Here is a 12,186-nt window from a genome sequence, read left to right on the forward strand (position 1 = left end):
ATACTCGTCGGAATCAGAAATGACTTTTCCACAAAACTTGATGTGGTCCTGACAGCGATCCAAGATGTTAAAAGAGACGTGCAGGACTTTTTGGTGCGCATGGATGGGGCGGAGATGCGCATTAGCAGCGTGGAGGACGCTGTTAACTCAGAGAAAGGCAAGACAGATGCGCTAGTTAAACAAGTGGCTCTCCTCACGAACAAACTCGAGGACCTCGAAAATCGCTCTCGTCGTTCCAACCTACGACTAGTTAATGTGCCGGAGAAAATAGAAGGAAATGACGCGGTGGCCTTCCTAGAGAAGTGGCTCCCCGAAGCGCTGGGACCAGCAACATTCCCGAGACAACCTCTCATCGAAAGAGCTCACCGGTTGCCCGGCCGGACGCAACCCAATCGACCACCCTCACCGAGAGTCCTCATCGTGAAGTTTTTAAACTTCCAAGACAAAGTTCGGGTGATGCGGGCGGCTATGGCCAAAGGGAAAGTTATTTGCGGGGGTCAAGAGGTCATGTTCTTCCCGGATCTTTCTACAGATCTCCACCGACGGAGGAGGGGCTTTGACCGGGTGAAACAGCAGCTCAGGGCGATGAACATACGTTACGGATTAATTTACCCGGCGAAGCTACGAGTGTCATCTGGTGGACATACGCATGTCTTTGAGACCCCAGCAGATGCGGAAAAGTTCATCCAAGGTATGCAGAATACGGAGGACTAGCAGATTATCTAATGGGAACTGTCGAATCCTTCACTTTCTGCCCATAACAACTGTAGTTTGAAATTGTTGGATTTAATGGTCAATATCGCTCATCCTTGCTGTTGAATTTTTTGGGGAGAGTTTTCTTTTTTTTTTTTTTTTTTTAACATCGGTTTACCGTTCCTTCGTTCTCCTCAGTTGTATTGGGCATTTTATTTATCCCTTATAGATAACTAGCCACGCCCACTCGTTGATTGGGCTTTCATTTGTGTCTTGGAGTGCTGGTTGTTCGACATACAGTCGGCTCTCCGGGATGAGAGTTAAGCTACAAGAAAGTTTGTAATGATCGTTGTATACATACTTGTTCATGTAGGATATATATTTTCGTCAGGAGACGCAATTGTCCAGGTGGTTTGGTTTTGTTTGACCATAATGTCAGCTCGGTTTGGTCTAGCTGCTCCCTTGTTTACATTGGATCAGCGTGTGCACTTAACTGCACCCCAAGGTCAGGGGGAGGGCGGGGTAGGGCGAGGGGCTGTCCGGTTCAGGTTGACAGCTAAGGGGGTTCATTTATGGCAGATTTTGTGCTGTTTGTTTGTGTTTTTGTATTTTTCACAACGTGTTGCTTTTTACTGGTTTACTCCCAACACAACAGTTAGAGATACTGAAAGGTTTACCAACAACCAAATGAAGATACTATGTTGCACAATCTGTTGTATTAATAAGAATAGATGACTTCATATAAGAATTTTAAATTTACTTCTTGGAATGTGAGAGGAATGGTAAAAGTGGTTAAACTGAAACAGGTTATTACCAGGCTTAAACAACTTGAGTCATCAATTGCGTTTATCCAAGAGACCCATTTACTCAGAGAGGATCTGGTGAAAGTACGTAGGAGATGGCCAGGCAAAGTGCTAGCATCCTGTTGCCCTTCTCACGCGAGAGGGGTTATGGTGTTAATTCATAATTCAGTGCCTTTCCAAGTAAATAACACTATTTATGATAAAGCTGGCAGATTTTTGGTGGTTCAAGGAACTCTCTTGAAAGAGAATTTCAATTTAGTTAATGTTTATGGCCCTAATGATGATAACCCTTCATTTTTTGAGAATTTATTTCTATTGATAGCTACCCTTCCTGGTAGGATAATATTGGCAGGTGACTTAAATTGTACTCTGGACCCGAAGCTTGACCGCTCATCGGGGATAGACACTTCACACTCTCAAACAAGAAAAAAATACAGCAATATTTGAAAGATCTGAACCTCTGTGATCCATGGAGAATTCAAAACCCCAATAAAAGGGAATTCTCATGCTATTCAGCAGTATTTAAATCCCACTCCCGAATAGATTATTTTTTAATTTCCTCATCTTTGCTACCCAATATAACTAAGTATATATGACAGCATTGTGTTGTCAGATCATGCCCCAACCTCACTATTTTATGAGGTAGAACAAGTGAATAGCCACTCAAACAAGTGGCGCTTGCACCCTAAATGGATACATGATTCTGACTTTATGAAATTTGTAGGAGAACACATTGATCTCTACTTCTCAATTAATACAATTCAAACAACTGCAGCCGTTAGGTGGGAAGCTTTTAAAGCATATATTAGAGGACAAATGATAAGTTTCACCAGCTCTAAATTTAACAAATTCAAACAGACAATGAACGAATTAGACAATAAAATTAGAGAATTAGAGAGAGAAGTTAACTTAGATGATTCAACACAGAAAAAACAGGAATTATTGAATTCGAGGAAATACGAGGAGCTGTCTATGCTTAAAGCTGAAGATGGTTTAATAAGATTGAAACAGACGTTTTATGATCAGGGTGAAAAGCCGGGTAAACTACTAGCTTGGCAGATAAAGAAACTTGAATCTGACAGAGCCATTAATATAATTAGGAACGATCAAGGGGAATTATCTACAGATCCCACAGAAATTAATAACACCTTTGTCTCATATTATAAAACCCTATATAAATCTGACAGCCCACTGGACCTGGTAAGCCAAAATACTTTCTTGGATAGATTGATCTTTCCCTGTATTTCTGAGGATATGAAAAATAAATTGGAGAGAGAAATAAATTTCAATGACGTTTCTGATGCCATTACGAACATGAGAGGTGGTAGGGCTTCGGGTCCTGACGGGCTTCCGATAGATATTTACAAGCTATTTAAAGCAAAATCAATTCCCCCATTATTAGATGTTTATTTGGAATCCTGTGAAACAGGTCGCCTCCCTGCTACATTACGTAGTGCCCTGATCACTCTCATTCTAAAACCGAGCAAAGCGCCAGTTGAAAGCGGTTCTTACAGACCCATATCGCTGTTAAATTCTGACTCCAAAATCATAGCTAAGGCTCTGGCTATGAGGCTGGAGAGGGCTCTTCCAGCCATTATACACGGAGATCAAAATGGTTTCGTTCAAAATCGTCAGGGGTTCCACAACGTGAGGAGAGTTCTCAATATAATCCACGAATGTGAAGAGTCACCTGATACTGCAATACTATCACTCGACGCGGAGAAGGCGTTCGATCGAGTTGAATGGCCCTATCTAATTGAGGTGCTTAAGCGTTTTGGATTTGGTGATCACTTCCGCCGATGGATTGAAATTTTACTTGCTGATTCGGTTGCAATGGTATCTACCAATAATCTCATCTCTGGTCCTTTTGAGCTATCTCGAGGCACCAGGCAAGGGTCTCCGATTTCACCTCTGCTTTTTGTACTAGCCATGGAACCTTTAGCGATAGCAATTAGATCACATCCCTCGATCCATGGTATTAAAATCGGGGAGATGCTACACAAAATTGCGATGTACGCTGACGATACTATTGTGTTTCTATCACACCTTGCAGAATCAATACCATCTCTCCTGAAGCTATTCGATCAATTTAGCAGTTTCTCTGGGTTCAAAGTGAACGAAGAAAAATCATCCATTATGTTTTTAAATATGAACGAGAGGTTGAAACCAGTTGTATCCCACCCATTTGTGAACGCCGCAGAGGGATTTAAATATTTAGGCATCAGAGTAACCCCAACGATAAGCAATCTTAGTTCAGCCAATTATGAGTCCTTGGTGGTAGGGTTGTCGGATGAGATCACTAGATTAATATCATTGCCTCTTTCTTTACTGGGAAGAATAAACATAGTAAAAATGACTATATTACCTAAATTCCTATATATCTTTCAGTCAATTCCGCTGGCCCCTCCTCCTTTTTTTTCCAAGACCAGAAAGCTTCTTTCTAATTTCATCTGGAACAATAGGAAGCCAAGACTCAGACTCTCCCTCTTGTATTTACCATATGACAGGGGAGGACTACAGTTTCCAAATTTAAAATGGTACTATTGGGCTGCTCAGCTGAGGACCACTATGTTTTGGTTTTCAAACGATATTTCCCTTCCCTGGTTAGCAACTGAAAGAATGTCCTCAAAGGGTTTGTCGTTAAATAGCTATTTATACTCAGCACCCTTTAAAACTTTAAAGAAAATTACTACTAACCCCTTTGTAAAAAACACTGTTGTTGTTTGGCATGAAGTACAAAAAATGTTGAATGACTCTCCTGGGTTGTCCTGTTTCTCCCCAATTTGGGGTAATGAACTCTTTGCCCCGGCTAAGAATGACATGGGCTTTAAAGCTTGGCTGAACAAGGGCATTGCGAAACTACAGGACGTATATGAGGAATATTCTCTAATGTCATTCAGTGAATTAAGGGCAAAGTTTGATTTACCGCAGAAACACTTTTTTAAGTATCTACAACTTAGAAGTTTTATTCTGGCACACTTAAACAATTCAGTGCACCAACCCCCACTCTCCATCCTAGAAACTCATGTTACAAAAAACTGTTTTGGTAAAAGACTGGTGTCCCAGTTTTATAGCATGTTAGTTGAAAACCATAAGGACAACTCTGATAGTAAAAGACTGGAGTGGATTAGTGACTTACAAGAAGATATTTCATATACTGAATGGGGTAAAATATGTTCAAAAACACACACTCAAACCATTAACACTCGTTTGAGAATGATACAATTTAATTGGATAATGCGAACATACATATCCCCTGTACAATTAAATAAATTTGATCCTAATATAATTGATCTATGCTATAAGTGCAATAGGCATCAGGGTACACTATACCACTGCCTGTGGAAATGTGAAGAGATCCAAAAATTTTGGAGCTCTGTGTTAAAATATATCTCTCAGATCACAACTTCTCCTGTACCGCTTTGCCCTAAGTTATGCATTTTAGGCTTGTATCCAGATGACTGTACTCTGTCGTGTGAGGAAAGAAAAATGGTCGATCTTTGTTTGCTACAGGCCAAAAGCTGTATTGCCTTATGCTGGAAGAATGTTGGTTGCCCCTCTTTTGACCACTGGTTAAATAACTTAACATGGAGTTTAGCTCTTGAGAAACTGGCCTATATTCTTAGAAAGAAGGCTTCTGAATTTTACAACATCTGGAAGATATTTTTGGATCTACTGAGGAGTGGGGATGTGGGGGGGGGGGGGGGGGCGGTGAGTGAATAAGACAACTAGATAATGAATAATGTCTGACTTGCTGTTGGGAATATACTGTGTAACCTATATTATGATTTTTTTTTCTTTTTTTTTTTTTTTTAAATTGTATTTATTTGTATGGTTTGCTATCTTAATTTATTTAACTATGCATTTATCTGGAATCTTTTAGGATTAACACTTCAATTATCGTATTACTATTAATATTATTATTAGTAGTAGTACTGTTGTTATTATTATTATTATTATTATTATTATTATTTTAATGACTGCCATACGTTCATTTTATGTTGGTGTTGATACTGTTGAAAAAACAAATAAACATACGTTTAAAAAAAAAAAAAAAAAAAAAAAAAAAAAAAGTTATGTGCACCCAAATTTTTCAAACGCATCACTTAACACCGCAGTTTTACATGTTCACTTTTTTTCTTTTTTGTAAATTGCTGTCCATACAGACAACATTGATTTGTAAATGATTAGCTAACAATCTTATCAACACAAAGTTCTTTATTTGGAGCACAGTTCTACAAGAAAGATACGTATGAAAAATACGGTAACTCAAGGCGCATTAAGTGAAACCAAACAATCATATACGTCAAACTCAATGGGGCGGTACTGGAGTTGCAGGTGAGAACACAGCTGATGGCGTTTGGTCTGATGACGGTTTCCTTCCCTTTTTTAGTGAGACGGGAGAGGAGCGGAGGGAAGGCTGGGAACAGCTGAGACCGGAGCTGTACAGACTGTGGACTGTCACAACAAAGGCAAAATTCAAAATAAACATGGCATCTGGCTATAAAGAACTGTGTGTGTGTGTGCGCGCGCGTGTAAAGTGCATTTCACAGGGTCCTTATACACACACACACAGTCAAAGTAACCATTCATTTTACTGTGGTCTAAGGAGCTTGGAAAGAAAAGTGTCTAGACTTCTTTAAGTTGTTTGAAGACGTTTCACCTCTCATCCGAAGGGCTTCTTCAGTTCTAGGGTCAAACGGTGGAGAATCCCAGATTTAAGCCATGTGGGAGTATCCCCCGGAGAGAGAGACAATGGACTCCCTGATGATCCTCTACATAATCACACGAGGCAAGATGTGAAAACAGGTGTAGGTCACAATCAGCCAAGGTTTTGGGTGAGTTCACTGTGAAACCTAGCCCACCTATCCCATGGAGCCACCTCCACAGTATTCTAATTTTTTGAAATTCTGTTTTTGTGGGTTTCATGAGCTGGAAGCCCAAATTATGTACAAATAAGAAACCAAGTACTTGAAATCGTTTAAGTTGTGGGCCCTGAATCTATAATCTATAGAAGTTTATTTATTTCCATAATTCCATTCAGAACATTAAACTTTTCCATGGCATTCTAATTTTTTGGAAAGGGTCTGTATATTGCTGCTGTCAATTTAATAGGTCCTTAGTGTCTGTAAATAAATAAGGACTGTATGCAAAGATTCTACATATTTAAGTATTGTCATTGAGATATTTTTCTTCTTTACTAAACACAAAAACTGACAAAATCTTTTTCACTTTCCAGGAATGAAATATTATCTATAATTGCCAAAATCTTTCTTTCAAGCTTTTTTTTTGTTTTTTTATTTCTGGTTTAACAAAAAAAAAAATTCACAGCATGTACCCAAGCGTCCTCCTTTTTCCAAGTCACACCCAAGTGCGCTGACAGCTAACATGGAGACACAAAGAGACAGTTAAGTTGGATCAAATTAGTGAGCCAGTAAGCAGATGTGTGGTTGACTACCCTCTCAGCAATGGGTAGAGGTAGTCGCTGACACTTTGGTCTCCCAATTAGGTGTATTTAGAAGAGTAAACATGCAACTGGAGAGATAATGAGCCCACCACGGTTCTCTTTTCTGACCCGTCTCACTCTCCAAAAAGCAGAATGAATCAGTCTAATTTGGCAGTTAAATAAATATGAACTGCTGAAGTGTGACAGTACAGCCCGTGTGAACAGGCCAGGTCCTGTTATTGTTGTTTGGATGATTTTTCCCCTACGTTGTCTGCTTAATGTTGCATTCAAATAATTGTGTGGAATGTTTGACAGCAATAACAATGACTAACACGCATTTGAACTTGCTTAAATCCACATGAAATCGAGCATTTTTCTGAAAGATTTGGTTGCTCACCAGCTATTGTCCACATGAATAGCTGAAGACTTAAAACTGCTTTATCGAGCATTGAAATGTCTGTTGAAACAGTGCTGTTGACTTTAACAATGTTTCTTTGTTCAAACAAAGTGCTGACTTTAAAATGTATTTAAAAACATTCATTATATTCCTATGAAAGAACCATTTTTATAACATGCAAACTGCACTTAAGGCAAAATACACTGAAACAATGAACATGTTGGATTTAATGAATTCAATAGTGGACATTGGTTGCAGACAGTTGCTTTGGCTGCAACTCAAACAGCTGAGTTACATTCACACAACTTATTCATATTCAATAAACCTGAGCATTTTGTGTTGATAAAATGTGACTGAAACATGTTTTAATTAAATAATTTGAGCTCTTGGAATATTTTAATCCTTCACAATTTTCTGACTTTATTCCAACACTATTCAAAAATTTCTACCCCAATAATACTTTGTCACTTAAATACTACATGCTATCTTCATACGACATGTTGGTATTATATTCTAGTACTAAATAAACAATTATCCAATAGAGGCCTTATAACAGATTATATTAGCCGTGTCCAAATTCATAGGTTGCATCCTCCTGAGGACCCGGCCTTTGCGGTCTACGTGAGCCGGGTCCTCCGAAGGCCAGGTACGCCGGAAGTGCGAGGCTGTGAAATTGGACGATCTAGCATTCAAATTTGCGTCACCAGCTTTCTCGGTGGAGTTTAATAAACTCTGCCATCTGCTCCTTGCTGTCTAAAATATAACAGGACCCTGGAGTAAACTCTCGACCATCTCACACTTCTGTTTAATCAGTTTTCTGTTTGACGTTTATTCAGCTGTTTGAAAACTTTAATCTCAGCCAAACAGATTTACTCACAAACAAGTAAAATGTTACTTTTTGGCTTTTCAGTGTTTTAAGTTATCTAAGTGACTTATATATCATGCTTAACCTGAGTAGCGAAAGACCGCGGGGGGTTTGAAAACAATGTGCTGGGAGTTTGCTGTTCTCGCCGGCTCTAGTGACCTTTGACCTCCCGGTCAGCTATCGAGTTGGTGGGTAACAGACGCCTCCGAAAACATTGGAACACTTTTGCAAATATTGTGATGTCTTGATAAACCGAGCAGATATTTGAAGTTTACACAGCTACATTCTCACCTGAAAATATGTTAAAAGTTAGTTTTAATATTAATCTTTCTGGGTCAAAAAAGAAAGCAGCTGCTGCCATTGTTGGAAACTGGAATTGGCCGAGCTATAAATTCTGGGATAGGTTGGGCCACGAAGGATACACCCGACCCAGCTTTCAAATCTGGGGAAAAGAATTACGCATTTGTCGGCTGCATTTGGAGGAGTCTACGAATTTGGACAGCCTTCGTCGCGTCGCTGTGACGTAATCGGCCTACAAATGCAGCCTCAGGAGGAGACGGCCTATGAATTTGGACACCCCCATTGTTTTCTTCCAAGATGGTTGCCAGTATCCACGAACAGTAACATTTCAAAACAAAATCTCTAATTTCACTGTAGTGACAGTAGGTAAAAATTTTTTAACTGACACCACTGCTCTGCTGAAATCTAAATCAGCAGTCAAGTAATGTCAGTTTTTCAGTTTTTTGTCGAATCAATCACAGCATAAAAATTTGAGCTTTTCTTTTGAACAATGTTACAGACAACCAGACAACATTCTGCTTAAGGCCTCTGATGTCAAGATTCATTTAAACAACAATTATAAACTGTAAACAATTTGATGTAATGTTAGTTACCAATAACATCCTATCAGCAAACATCTTCCTATTAACAGTACCCATTTTACTCAAATTACTAAAAAAAAACAAACAAAAAAAAAAAACCCACAGACCACTTGCATGTCAAAACCTTCATTCAAGAGCCGCAGAAAAAACAGATACACAGTGACTGTCAGAAATTCCAGCACTGATCATATTGTGATAACTCAGCATTCTTAGAAGTATTCAACATTCTATACTCCAACTGAATTAAACTGAAAATGCCAGTTGTAGTTCCAGTTTCATGTGTAAAAGCAAATACAAACAAAAATTGAGAAATGCTGCCGTTCAGGCAACTGTAACAGAGAGCAAAAGGGAAAATAAAAATAAAAAAAACCCCAAAAAAAAAAGAAAAAAAAATGGGCCCTGCCCTCATGACAGGTACAGAGAGTATACAACAACAGTGAACGGTGTGATTTTTCTCCTGGAAGCCTCCAAAATGCAGGAGAACAAGTGTAAGATTTAAATGTCCTCTCACCTGGAGCCATCCACCTCACGTGCATAACAACAGTGAGCTTTCCTTACAGGAGCAGTTTTGGGCTTCATTGGTGATGTATTTAGGGAAACAGGTGGGTCAGGGACAAGCGCGCCCTATCTCGGCCAAAATCCAGGCCATACTGGACTTCCTGCCCCTCGTACTAGGCGTGAGCACCGCCGTTTTCTCGGCATGGTGGGCTACTACCGGGGTTTCTGTCAAAATTTCGCGGAAGTGGTCGCACCCCTCACTAGCGTGTTGAAACCTTTTGTGGTCCTCTGCGTGTCAGAGTGCGTTCCTGGCTGTTAAAACTCTCCTGTGCAGTGCGCCAGTGCTGGCTGCTCCTGATTTTGCACGCCCTTTTAAATTAGAGGTAGATGCCAGTGCAAACGGAGCAGGTGCCGTATTGCTACAGGAAGATCAACATGGTGTGGATCACCCAATCGGCTATTTCTCAAAGAAATTCAATGTCCATCAGTGAAGGTACAGCACAATTGAAAAAGAGACCCTTTCTCTGCTGTTCGCATTGCAGCATTTTGAGGTGTACATCGGTTCCAGTCCCTCACCTGTGATCGTTTATACCGACCACAATCCCCTAGTGTTCCTAATGCGAATGCAGAACTTGAATCAAAGGCTTATGAGATGGTCTCTCCTGGTGCAAGATTTCAACTTGGAAATATGCCATAAAAAGGGTACAGAGAATGTGTTAGCGGATGCCCTATCATGTAACTGTCAAAACATCTACAAAGGAGATTTTGGGAAGGGGGGGGGGGGGGGGGGGGTGTTACGGCTGTGGCCATAAAGACTCTGTGTGGGCTGCTTTGTTTCTGTCTCTTTACTGTGCTTAAGACTCTTCGCAGGCCCCTCCCCTAATGAAGAGTAGTGAGCTGCTGATTGGACCTTGGAACACGTGACTGTGTTCAAAAAGCCGCTCTGACAGCTGCCGAGGGAGGGGGGGGGACGAGAGAGAGGGAGAGAGAGAGAGACGCGAGCGAGCAGTTTGACAGCAGACGGCCCTGGTTTCCAACTTATACTTTTCTGTGTATCTGTGTGAGCGTGTTATGTGAGAGCTGCAACTGGTGTATCAAGTTAGTGCTTAGGCACACATAGGCTGAAGCGGAAGGGGTGAGCCGCCTTTTTCTTTTGAACAGTTTTCTCCTGTTTTCGGAGCCAGGGAGCGAGGGATAGTATTGTCATTTGTTTGTTTCTTTCTTAGGGTTTAGTTTGTTTCCTGGCGGGACTTAGTTGGTTTTGTTTATTATTTTGGCCTGGGTTCACCCTGGAGCTGTGCTTCCTGACCTTCAAAAAAATCACCTTTGTTTTACTCATAACTGGTTTTGGATGTTTGGCTTGGGAACCAGGGCGGGTACTTGTCTCTCTCTCCTCCAACCTTATGTGCGTCTTTACACGCCTAGACTAGGGGCGTAACAGTATTAATAAGGTGGCCTGTGTGCGTATGCATGTGCTGAATGATTAAAAAAAAAAAAAAAAAATTATAATTACGTTACAGAAACTTTAAGAGAAAATACAACGTCCTGTTCTCACCACAACAACTTGAACACACAATCCATCACTGACTCAAGGTGAAATACAGAATAGAGTTTGTCTCTAAATCTGCAGCTTAATGTTGCCGATGACATTAAATCTCACGAACACCACGGTGCAGTTAACACATAATGTAACTGAACAGTCAGTTGGCAAACCAATTCACACAGAAGTCCAAAATATGTTAGGATCACCTCAGAGTTAATTTAAATGTGACATTACGGCTCCCGCTCCAAAATCAAATTCAAACGAAAAAGCACCAATTCTTTGACAACAGATGAAACAACGTGAGCAAATAAGCTAACGGCACTTATTTAGCGTTAACGTTACATGGTGACACTCCTGGCATTAAACTAAATTTGGCTGAGATTTGGAAAACATTCATTTAGAAAATCAAGACATACTGAAAAAAAAGCAGTGGCAGCGGCTCGACTTGACTGAGATGGCTGCCTTCCTCAACCCACGATCCAAAATGTGGAACACAAAATCACCTGTGGTATAGCGAGACTTAACATTGCTAAATTATTGACATGCTTCACTCAAACATGATAAACAATTTAATACACCCTCTCTGCATATCATTGAGTTTCTACACTATATAGTTACACTTAACTTTAAAACATGAGAAAATTGTGTTAGGAAAGACGCAAGATGCTGACATAAATCCAAAAGATGGCCAGTCTCCTTTTTTCATCAGGTGTACATCAGTAATACTGACATATTTTGAGGTGGATGCTGGACACAGTAATTGTACAACATGGTCTATATACAGCCTTTATCAGTGTTGGGGAGTAATGGAATACATGAACCGCTGTTACGTATTTAAAATACAAAATATGAGTAACTGTATTCCGTTACAAAAGGTGGTATTCAGAATACAGTTACTTTGTTTAAATAAAAGGATTACACGGCGGTCTGTTTCAGTTTCATATGTTAGGCCAGGGGTGGGCAATTCCAGGACTCAAGGGCCGGCGTCCTGCGGGTTTTAGATCTCACCTTGGGTCAACACACCTGAATCACATGATTAGTTCGTTACCAGGCCTCTGGA

Source organism: Perissodus microlepis, chromosome 9, assembly GCF_051167445.1.
Source record: "Perissodus microlepis isolate ML-2025 ecotype Zambia chromosome 9, ASM5116744v1, whole genome shotgun sequence".
In the NCBI taxonomy this organism is placed as follows: Eukaryota; Metazoa; Chordata; class Actinopteri; order Cichliformes; family Cichlidae; genus Perissodus; species Perissodus microlepis.